At 40.9% G+C, this 12052-nt stretch overlaps 1 protein-coding gene across 3 annotated transcripts in view; it reads right to left on the bottom strand.

The window, feature by feature from the left end:
• Positions 1-12052, bottom strand: part of FRY (FRY microtubule binding protein) — a 434668-nt gene that overhangs the window by 268557 nt on the left and 154059 nt on the right. The window contains exon 1 of one of the 3 annotated variants that reach the window (XM_041766017.1): positions 3316-3336. The exons of the other annotated variants lie outside the window; for them this stretch is intronic. The gene's annotated coding sequence lies outside the window, so the exon portion shown is untranslated. Of the gene's footprint in view, positions 1-3315; positions 3337-12052 lie in introns of those variants that run through there. 3 annotated transcript variants of the gene reach the window in all.

Genomic DNA, 12052 nt, shown 5'->3' with positions numbered 1-12052 from the left:
TGGCAAATCCAACAGGCTTCTTCTCAGAATATGAATGAGATAAATGCATGAGATTACAATGGAAACCAGTTATTTTGAAATACAGTTATCAAATTATTTTAAAAACCATAAAACTGTGGTATTATAGAGACATATTTCTTTAATAACACATTAAAGAACATAACCTAGAGGTAAGCCTAACAATAATAATTTTTCAATAAAAGAAAACAAACAATATTGAAATCCACCTAAAGCAACTGTAATGTGATGAAAAAACCCTGTAATTTCAATTGGTAGTGAAGTCAAAGATTGCTAATATTATTTTTGTTGCCTATATTAGTACTTGAAGAAAAGAGTAAATTTCAGTTAGAGGTTAATGAGAAGCAAAATGTAATTTTTTCCCATCTTAGTCCTTCGATACCCGGAATCCTACCCATGGATTTGCTTGAGAGCATGTGTTCTCACCACCTATCTCTATTCCTCCCACACACGACTCCTTCCAGGAGAGCTCAGTTTCAGGTGATTCTTGAAGATGGTCATAAATAATTGCTACATATTGGAGAAGCTTCTTATGCTTCCCCCGTCCCTTCTCTTAATTCTACTTCTTTCTCTTCTTCTACCCTTTGCTCTACTATGATGCTCTTTGGTAGCTTACTCTACTCAATTGGGGTGTTCAATAAATGATAACGTGTATCACAAGGCTTTTCCCAGAAGCTACTCACCAAATAATTTGTTGCTGGACTAGAGAACCTCAGCTAAATACATTCCTCACACTCCAACAAGTGCATGCAATACAACTCGCATTTGTGTGTGATCTAAATTGGCCATGTTTGAGAATATGTAAAATGTCATCCTCATGGTTTCAATAATCTCCCCTTCTCAAAACTTACATGTATTGATAAGTTGATGAATGATATCCTAAATTCTTTGACTATCCAAATGGAAAGGAGATAGGTTATATTATTATGTACACTTAAAATGGTACTCTGATCTTCACAGCTACTTTGATTTTTAAGATTTCACTTTGCTTTAAGGTGTGGAACTCATTTGGTGTATCAAAATCAGCATATGTTTCTAATAAAATAGACCAGGAAGGAACACCTCAGAGTGCATCATATAGTAACAGGGGTGAGTATGGTTTCATATAACTTTGTTTATATAAGATATATTCATACATACATATGTATTATATGAATATATACACATATGTGAATGCTGGGTTCTTTTTTTTTAATTTTTTATTATTATTATTTATTTACGAGAGTCACAGAGAGAGAGAGAGAGAGAGAGGCAGAGACACAGGCAGAGGGAGAAGCAGGCTCCATGCACCGGGAGCCCGATGTGGGATTCGATCCCAGGTCTCCAGGATCGCGCCCTGAGCCAAAGGCAGGCGCCAAACCGCTGCGCCACCCAGGGATCCCCGTGAATGCTGGGTTCTGATGTAACATGTACTTCTTATTGTGAGTCATGCTCAGAAAAGTTTGAAAATCTTATACTTTGGTGGTGGGGATGTAAAATGGTTCAGCTGCTATGGAAAAGTTTGGCAGTTTCTCAAAAAGTTAAACATAGAATTACCACAGGATCCCACGATTCCACTCTTGGCATATACCCTAAGGAATTGAAAACAAGGTCTCAAATGAATACATGTGCATCCATGTTCATAGAAGCACTATTCATTGTGGCCAAAAGGTGTAAAGAGCCCAAATGTTCATTGATGGATGAATGAATAAACAAATTGCAGAGCCCCACAATGGAATATTCAGCCAGAGGAAGGAATGAAATACTTACTGATCCATGCTCCATGGACAAACCTTGAAAACATCATGCTAAGTGAAAGGAGTCAGACATAGAAGGCTGCATATAGTATAGTATGATTCGATGTATAAGAAATAGCCAGGATAGTAAATCCATAGCAACAGAATGCAGATTGACTGTTGCCAGGGGTACAGAGAGAAGGGAATGGAATGAACCTGGTTAACGGCTGAGGATTTTACTTTGGAGTGAGAGAAATGGCTTGGAAGTAGAGGTGGTGGTTGTACAACATTGTGAGCATATTAAATGCCGCAGAGGTGGTGGTTGTACAAAATTGTGAGCATATTAAATGCCGCTGTATGTCACTTTAAATGGTTAATTTTATGTTATGTGGATGTCACTTCAATAAATTATTGAAAGAAGAAAAAAAGTTTGAATGCCCTAGCTCTAGAAGGCTTCTCATTAGGTCTACTTTTCATTTGCCTGGTGTCTACTTGTGGTGCTGCTACATCCCCACCTAGTGGTGAATGTGCCTTCCGTCTGGACTCAAGGACTAGAGAGGCCTGATTGCCAAAACAGCCACCCTCACATGAAAAATAGTTCAATACCTGAAGCAAGTCAAGGCCCACACCCTAATCTGAGGTGTCCACCTCTTGAGTGTCCAAATGATGCACAGTGATAACCTGAAACCACTTTGAGCTTTTAGGCAGGGAAGAAGGATGGTTTCAGTCCTAGTTCTGAAATATTTCTCAATAAGTCTCTCTGGGATTCATTTATCGGTCTTTAAACTGGGACTAGCAGCCCCAACAGCAGCATAAGGATTAATACAAGATAGCATAAGGAAAGCACCAAATATTAGTTTCCTTCCTCATCCTTCTTTATTTCTAAGGATACTTGGTATGGACTTATGAATCCCAAACAAGAGGACTTGTATCTCCAAGGGAGCTCCCCTGCTTCAGACTGTCAATGGAAGAAACATAAAGACTGTGGGTGTCTGGAGCAAAGAGACATGGATTTGGAGGGTACAACCATAGAACATGCAGCAGGAACAACGTAACACAAAGCCAGGAAGCCAAAGCATCAAAGAACTGGTGAGTACCAGGTACATAACAGGATGGGAAGAGAGAAAGAAAGGAAAGATCTAGCAGACATTCTAGTTATTGCCACAAATATTGCCTGACTGGAGAGAGACAGACAGAAAGACAGACACCATCCACCGGCATGCGAGCCGGCTTACATGAACGATTCCAACTTCATAACGTGTTTTGTAAAAATGAAATGCAAAGTAGACTGAAGTGTGGCATGTAGTTACAAAAAACCAATTAGAAAAGACAGGCACAGAGTCATGTGCTTTTCAAATTAGAAAGCCAAAGGGCATAAGCAACTCAAAGGGTAATAAAAAAGAGAAAGAACACGGAGGGAAGGATCACAGGATTAATTAGAAATAAAACAGTGAGGAAAAATTACCAGAGCAAAATATACTGCTGCCAGGTCTAAATATTCAGGATGTATGGGAAATTATAGGAGGTGGTGTGATTTGGCATTGGAAATAAAAATCAAGAAATACACTTCTTACATACTTACAGGAATCCCGTGGGATCGATGGGGTGGGGGTTGAGCAGAAAAGAAAAGCCTGGCAGCAGGTATGTGGAGCCTGGCCACGCCCCCAGGCTGTCTCAGGGCGGCTGTGCTCCCAGGCTCTGCAGCCTTCCCTCTTCCTTCCATCCACCTCATTCTCTGGGGAGACTTTGCCTCATATGAACGCTCCCATTTTTCTGCCACCAAATCCCTAAGACCACCTTCCTGCCCCACTAGATTGGAGGGAATGCCTATTCTCACCCCATCTCTGCTCCTTGCCTTGGGACCTCACTCCCTCAGCCTCTTGTATCTCAACCTTTTTCTTTCTGAGATCATTCCAGTCTTTATAAAAGCATTTAATACATCTCATCTGAAAAGCAAACAATAAAACAAAACCTTCCTTATATTGCTCATTTCCTTCTAATTTCTTCTTATCTTCCTGAATTCTCAATCACAGCCTAGTGTTTCAACACAGTTGCCCTTCATGCAACCTCTTCCCATTTCCCTGTTAGTCCAGTCTAGTCGGTCTCCTGTGGCCACACTCCTGTTAAGGTGACCAACAGCCCCCAGTGAGCCAGTGGGCACTTCTTAGTCCTTAACAAAAATGGCATATCTGTATATTGGATACTGCGAAACCACACGCTTCTTCTTGAAACTCCTTTTTTTGCTTTCATGACCCCATAATCTCTTGATTCTCTTGCATGGTGAGCCCTGCCTCCCCTCTTCAAATTTTCTAGCTACCTTGCCCTCCTCCAGGTCAAGGTGAGCGGTGCTGCTCCAACTGGCCACAGACTCCTCTCCATTCTTTTGCCTTGACTAAGACCTGCTGTCCTTCCATCAGTCCATAGCACATCTTCAGAGAAGCCTTCCCTTAACATCCTGGTCTAACTCCAGACCCACTGTTAAAATTCCTCACAGCTACTTTTACTTGTCTTAACTTATCATATGCAGTTATGCATTTATGCAATCATATTTTTATATGCTTTTCTCCCTCTTTGGACTATCATTTCCATTGGGGCAGAGTCTACATTTATCGTGTTCACCATTTTGTTCCTTGTGTCTTAGGACACTAGGCAAGGCAAGCACACAGTAGGCACTCAGCACATAATTTTTGAATGCACAGCTATTTGGATAAATGAAGGATTCTAACCAATGGCAGGGAGCCTAAACACATTAGTGACTTTACTCTGGCTGCTTCGGGTCATTTGGCCAAGAGAAGTATGAGAGAGAGAGAGAGAGAGCAAGCTGACAGCAAAGGGAGGTGAAAAGTCAAGGGGAAAGTAAGCTGGTAGGAGAATCTCTCTGTTCTCAGTGTTTGATATTTTTGCTCCCCTAACACCATCTCTGACCAGGTCAGGTATAGATGGGGCTCTTTTCTAGCAGTGGCCTATGGACCTGGAAACTGCAGAAGTTGCACATATAAGAGAGGCAAAGCATGAAAAGTATGGGGAAGGGAAAACAAAAAGAAGCTTTAAAGACAGAATCAAAGTCCAGAGGACCTGGAAGGGTGGGTAGGTCTTAGAAGCTACCCAGCCAAATTTACTCCTTATGTAGATGGAAAAGTCAAGCCTAAGGTCCAAAGGAATCACCCCAAGGTCTCCACTAGCAAGGGAACTGGGGTGGACTAAATCTCATGCCCTTTTGCTTCTGTATACTGTGGCTGGATTGTTCAGTAGTTCCTATCACTTTGGGGACAGAGCTCAACCTTTGGTGGTCATCCTAGATCCTTTCCTATTTCTCCAACTTCATGCAACACCTGCTTCAGTCATGGGGAACTATCTGCAAATCCCACAAACATCATGCAGCTCCATGCTGTTATGCTCTGCACCATGTATCCTGCTTGTTCTTCCCACTTTCCCCACTGGAAGCCTCACACATTCTCCTGAGAGGCTCTGACAGTAAAATGCTCCCCATCTGGCTCCAGTAGCACGCACTACACGGTCATGTAATTATTAGGTGACTTGTCTGCCTCCCACTAAACTGAGAGCTCCTTGATGGCAATGGAAGGACGCACCCCTTATTGCTGAATCACCAGCATCTAGCATGGTGCCTGGAACATAACAGATTCAAAAACGTGCTAGTTGAGCTTTATTTTTGTGGGTGAGCCCACAAGTAATGGATATAATAACATCATCCTCAATACATTAAATGCATAAAATGTATTCTTTTGCTGTACATCTGTCAAGTGATTGCCTATGGAACTCTACAGAAACAACAGAAGGAAGAACAATTTATTGTTTGACACCAACCAAAGATGAAAAAAATCTCATGACAGTATAGGATAGTTTGTTTTCATTAACAGCCAATCAGACAGATAGATCTAAACTCTGGAGTTAATTTTGAAATCTTCTGCCATTACCACAAACTTTCCTTAAATGCCACAGGCTCAACCCTTAGCAACACAGGGCAGATGAAGAATGTGATTCATGAAATCTTCAAATGCTCTGCAAACACCTGTCAATGACAAGACTTAATTTTACTCGAGCACACTTGGCTATCTGATCATTCACAGACAAGCAGCTCCAGCCAAAAAAGAGCACCACATAACTCACTGTGACTTTCTTGTCCATGAAGGGACCAATGAGTTAACACACCTTCACATCACCTGAAGGTCCACCAAGTCTATGAATTTCACACTTGCAGAAGCTGAAGCATTTAAATAAAATGCTTATGGCCAAAGAATCAGTCCAAATGCTGTTCTTATATTTGCAAACTTTCCTCTCAAGACCAATTGTAGTTATGCTGGTGACATTTCAGAATCTAACTATGAAGCGGTTATAGCTTTATTCACCTGCTCTTCTGTACCTCCAGTGTTCTGGTGTTCTCTGAGGTCACTGGCAGGTTGGCGGACAGCCACGTCCCCACTGGGATGTTGGAACCACTCCAGCGGGACAAACTGAGCCAGGCTTGCCCGACACAACATCACCTTCACACACTCTGCTCCCGACACAGGTGGCCTCTTAGAACCTGATACATGGGAACACCTAGAAGCATAAGTGTTTGATTTGTAACTGAAAAAATTTCCAACATTCCTCCGGATGCATAATACCCAGAGATGGGCTACCAGGAGCTCAGATAAGGCTCGCTGTGCTGAGAAAGAAGACTGGCCTCAGGAAATAACCTAACGCCATGTTTTGCTTATTAAATTGTCTGCCACCAATAGGATTGCTTCTGCGATAAACACAGGTGTGAGGAAACTTGTAAAGCATGAGTTCTTAAAATTCAAACTACTCTGGCCCTTCCTCAATTCCTGTGTTTTAGTTGGAGGATGAAAAGAATAGCATCTGTAGGACTGATTGCTAATAACAGACTGCATAGTATACTACCAAGGGTTTTTTAAATCAAGTAGATGGTTAACTTCACACTCTCACTTTTCAACATAAAAATGTATATTTAAAAAAAAAATGTATATTTTGGGGCGCCTTGGTGGCTCAGTCTGTTGAGTGGCTGCCTTTGGCTCAGGTCCTGACCTCAAGGTCCTGGGATAGAGCCCCATGTCTGGTTCCCTGCTCAGCGGGGAGTCTGCTTCTACCTCTGCCCCTCCCCCTGCTCATGCTCTCTCCCTCTCTCTCTCAAATGAATAAATAAAAATTTTTAAAAATGTATGTCTCAGCTGTGCTTCTAATTTCATTAAACATGTATATATGTGTATATACATAATATACACACACACACTGGAACTAACTTAGCCATTTAAGAACACAGACTTAGTAGAATCAAAATATTCTTTTCTCGTGTACTTTCAGTTAATGATAAACACAGCAGCAATAACAACACAGGGCAAGTCTAGTGAAGCATCAATCTGATTCTGTTATACTTTTTGAAACACCAGCAATGCAGAAGCACTAGCTCCACTCCAGCCACAGAGGCCTCTTTGCTGTTCCTCAAACAGGCCAAACCCAGGGCCTTTGCACTTGCTCTTCCTTCTGCCTCAACTCTTTCTCCCGAGATGTCCACATGGTTTACTGCTTCTCTTTCTACAGGTCTCTGCCTGTCAGCAAGATCTGCCCTGAGTATTACACACAAAGTAAGATTTCATTCCCGTCTCTGTATCTTCCTTTTTCGCTTTATCTTATTCGAAGCATGTTTCACTTTCTGAATAATATGTATTTACATGCTCATAGTGGGTCTCCCAAACCCACCAGCATATAAGATCTGAGAGGGCAGGGATTATATCCGTTTTATTCCCTACTCCAATCCTAGTACCCAGAACAATGCTAGGTGCAACAAGACAGATGCTCATGGAAGACTGACTGAATGAGTAAATGAAGGAATTTTGTCACAATTTAACTTACTCTATGTATACTGTGGAATATAATGTGCCAAATCGATACACAAGCACAACATGTCAAATAATATATCTACATCAACAAATGCTCACAGCAGTACCTCTCTGCTCATGAATCTTGACAAGCTATGGTCCATGCTAAATTAAAGGTCAGGTTTGACTGTTTCTGAAAGAATTTCATTTTCTCTACTATTGTCAGTGTGCTGCCACAGATGTGAAGATGACATCACCTTGGGGTTGGTAATCCTGTGATGGACTCAGTTGATGTGCCTGCTGGATGCAATGCTCAATCTCCAGTGCTCCAAATTTGATTGAACTCTCCCTACACTGACCAGAAAGAAAGCCAGTTTGATAGACTGACAGCCAGGAGATCTGGAGTGCCTTTTACCAAAATACCAGGAGTGATGACTCAGGACAAACATGGGAACTATAACTGAGTGGGGAGGAAGGAGACACCAAGTGGGACCTGGGCAGCAAGTGCAGAACTGGTAGTTAAAGCCAAGGATGCCTAAGGGAAGAAGAGAGAGCTAGGACATGTCATCTCAGGCTTCTGGAGTGGGCCTGCCAGGGTCGGTCAGGTCCATTTAGAAGAAGCTGCTGCGTATCACCTTTGAGCCGTGGCACTAGAAAAACACAGACATTTTGTTTCGCGAATGGTGTTCTTTCCACTTAGATTGAGAACAATTTCATTTCCCCACGTTATAAGTGAAACTCCTTAAGTGGACTTGACCTTTCAAGTCATCAGACAGACAACTCGAAAGGCCTTTTGTGATAAATGTGGCACAAGCAGAGGAATGTATAAGGTTCAGACTAGTGATAGAAAACTTAGCAGTGGGCAGCTTGACTCTTGTTAGTATTTCTAATTAGAGTCCCGCTTTCTGTATGATGGCTAGATTTTTAGCTATGAGTAGCTAAGGATATTATTTCTAGTTCTCTGACCATGGCAGTACCATTCTGATTTTTTAAGCATTTTGATTAATGATTTGGATGAAGCTGGAGGTATCATACCCATCACACTGGGAGAATAAAGTGAACTGGGAATGGGGCACATACTATAATAAACGATGGCTAGGATCTCTCCTGGAAATGACTAGAGCATGGAATATGGGCCAAATCTAACATGTAATGTTTTATTTCAAGGTTAATGCAAAATCTCTGTAATTTGGCCACCCTCTAGAATGAACAAAAGTAGGGTGCTTCTCTTATATGTTCATTTACTTCATAGCACGTGCCAATTTATAATTAGATATTTGTTTGTTCACTTGTTTATCAAAGGCTGCATGGGTATAACTCAAACCTCAGAGAAGGTAGGGATGTCTGCTGGTCCCTGGGTGAGGGCAGCACTTGCAACCCAGCAGGTGCTCAGGACACATTTCTTGAATGAACAATTGAATGAAGGATGGAGGAAAATGTGACTGAAAAATGAGTCACTTAAAGGTCTAGCATTTCTCTTTGATGGCAAGCTCCATGCCAGTTAGCAAAGCTGAGGCTATGAAAGATAATATATAGACGCCTAGAATATGGCTTGTGACCATTGGCCTGATTCTTTCTGTGGGGTCACCTGCCTGCTTCTGAGTGTTCCAGTCTAGGAGGATATATCTTATGGGCTGAATTATGCACCCCTCATTCCTGTGTTGAAGTCCTCATGCCCAATACCTCAGAATGGCACTGTATTGGGAGTAGGGTCTTTAAGGAGCTAATGAAGTTAAAATGGGGTCACTGGTGTCCTAATCATATATGACTGGTGTTCTGATTAGGACACAGACACATAGAGAGAAAAGATGATGTGAAGACAGAAGACAGCCATCTGCAAGCCAAGGTGAGAGGAGTTAAAGAAGCCAACCTTGCCCACCCCTTGATCTTGGACTTCTAGCCTTCAGAACTCTGAGCCAACTTCTGCTGGTCTGTGGCCCTTCATTATGGCAGCCCTAGGAAACTAACACATATAAGTAACTGCTTAACCAACGGCGAGTGTATAATTTAAAAGTGAGGTGAATTAAGAGGGCAGTGAATACATTCTTCAAATACCTGAGCAATTATTGCATGGAAGAAAACATACAGGAAAACTCATTCATTCCAGTTTGGGATGTCCCTTTTGGTCAGAAAGTTTTCCTGTATGTTTTCTTCCAATATATAATTTACTTGTTTATTGACTTTCTTGTTGACTGGTTGACACCTCTGGCTAAAAGTAAGCTCTGATCAGACAGGCATATAGTAGGTGCTCAGTAAATATGCCGAGTGAATGAATTCCACTGGAGTTACTGAGTTTCCTGGAACAGAAGCCCGACACAGCCTCTATAAGGATATTATTGAGAAGTTTCTTGCAGAGGACGCAGGGTCAGGCTACTTCACCGTTGTTTTTCAAAGCTGAAATGTTATTAATCTGATTCTACTGTTGATGAATGAAATACTGGTACTCCTTATAATAAAGGTCCTCCTTTAAATATCTGTCTCCATATATACATTCTAGTCAAACTATAAGGACCAGACAACTTATGTTCTACATTTCCTCATCCTGAAGGCATTATTCGCCCATTGTATCTTCCAATACAAGATAAAAACACAAATTTTAAGTATAGTTTACTATATTTTTCTGAAAGTCAGTCCTTTTTTTTTTTAAAAGGTAGATAGACATATCTGTTTCTTAAATCTGTTTAATTTAGAGCCTGAGCTCCAACAGCAGAAGACTGTGGAATCTTAATAAATATCTAATGAAGAATAATTAATAATATTAAAAATTGTCATCTTCTCCTCCCAAGAGCAGTGGCAGATGGTGAATTCTGGCTGTGCTAATTCTGGCTGTGCCTGTGGCTGCCCATAGATCTTTTAAGAAGCCAGCATTCAAAGAACAGAGTGAAACTCACAAGAATCTCATGAATTTTGCTGTTGTTCCAAAGGTTCTTTTGGCACGGACACTGCTCTAACAGATGAGCCTGTATACTTTCAATGACAGGATTCCAGTTTAAAAAAAATCAGACAATTTTACAGAGATTTTGAAAAATAGACATGTCCCTGAAAACAAAAGAGTAGGGGGACAGGACATCCTCCTACTTCCACTCCATTGAAGAATCTGAGTCCTAAAATCTTGATTTTAAAATTTTAAACTTTTGCATAGCTCAGAAAACTGAGGTGAGCATCGTGATGTTCAGGTAATTGAAAAGCACAAACATTTTCAGTCAATAAGAGTTTTGTTTCATAATTGATTTTGGCAGATGTTTAACATTTGCCTGCTCCCATAAACTTGATTTCCAACTTGCTAGAAGTCTGCCAAGTGCCAAGAGCAACACTACATATGCAGCCAAGATGGCAACTTCTACCACCCAACATATGTCTAGGTTTGCAGTACCTATGCTTTCATGTTTGTTTATATTCTAGCTGTACCTCCAAAGTATTTATTATCATAAGGAATATTAAAACTCTAAATGGAACCAAAGAAAGGATTAACACTGATTCACAACCATGTTAAAAAACAACACTGTGAGAGAAAAAAAGTCCCTGACTTTTATGGGGAGGAATATTAGGGTAACAGCAGACCTCTCCACAGAGACCTGGCAGGCCAGAAAGGGCTGGCAGGATATATTCAGGGTCCTAAATGAAAAGAACATGCAACCAAGAATACTATATCCAGCAAGGCTTTCATTCAAAATGGAAGGAGAGATAAAGAGCTTCCAAGACAGGCAGGAACTGAAAGAATATGTAACCTCCAAACAAGCTCTGCAAGAAATTTTAAGGGGGACTCTTAAAATTCCCCTTTAAGAAGAAGTTCAGTGGAACAATCCACAAAAACAAGGACTGAATAGATATGATGACACTAAACTCATATCTATCAATAGTAACTCTGAATGTGAACGGGCTTAATGACCCCATCAAAAGGCGCAGGGTTTCAGACTGGATAAAAAAGCAGGACCCATCTATTTGCTGTCTATAAGAGACTCATTTTAGACAGAAGGACCCCTACAACCTGAAAATAAAAGGTTGGAGAACCATTTACCATTCAAATGGTCCTCAAAAGAAAGCAGGGGTTGCCATCCTTATATCAGATAAATTAAAATTTACCCCAAAGACTATAGTGAGAGATGAAGAGGGACACTATCTCATACTCAAAGGATCTATCCAACAAGAGGACTTAACAATCCTCAATATATATGCCCCGAATGTGGGAGCTGCCAAATATTTAAACCAATTAATAACCAAACTGAAGAAATACTTTGATAATAATACACTTATACTTGGTGACTTCAATCTAGCTCTCTCTATACTAGATAGGTCTTCTAAGCACAACATATCCAAAGAAACGAGAGCTTTAAATGATACACTGGACCAGATGGATTTCACAGATATCTACAGAACTTTACATCCAAACTCAACTGAATACACATTCTTCTCAAGTGCACATGGAACTTTCTCCAGAATAGACCACATACTGGGTCACAAATCGGGTCTGAACCGATACCA

This window comes from Vulpes lagopus, chromosome 8 (assembly GCF_018345385.1).
Source record: "Vulpes lagopus strain Blue_001 chromosome 8, ASM1834538v1, whole genome shotgun sequence".
In the NCBI taxonomy this organism is placed as follows: Eukaryota; Metazoa; Chordata; class Mammalia; order Carnivora; family Canidae; genus Vulpes; species Vulpes lagopus.
The sequence above is the reverse complement of the archived record's forward strand: the minus strand, read 5'-3'. Positions and strand labels throughout refer to the sequence as shown.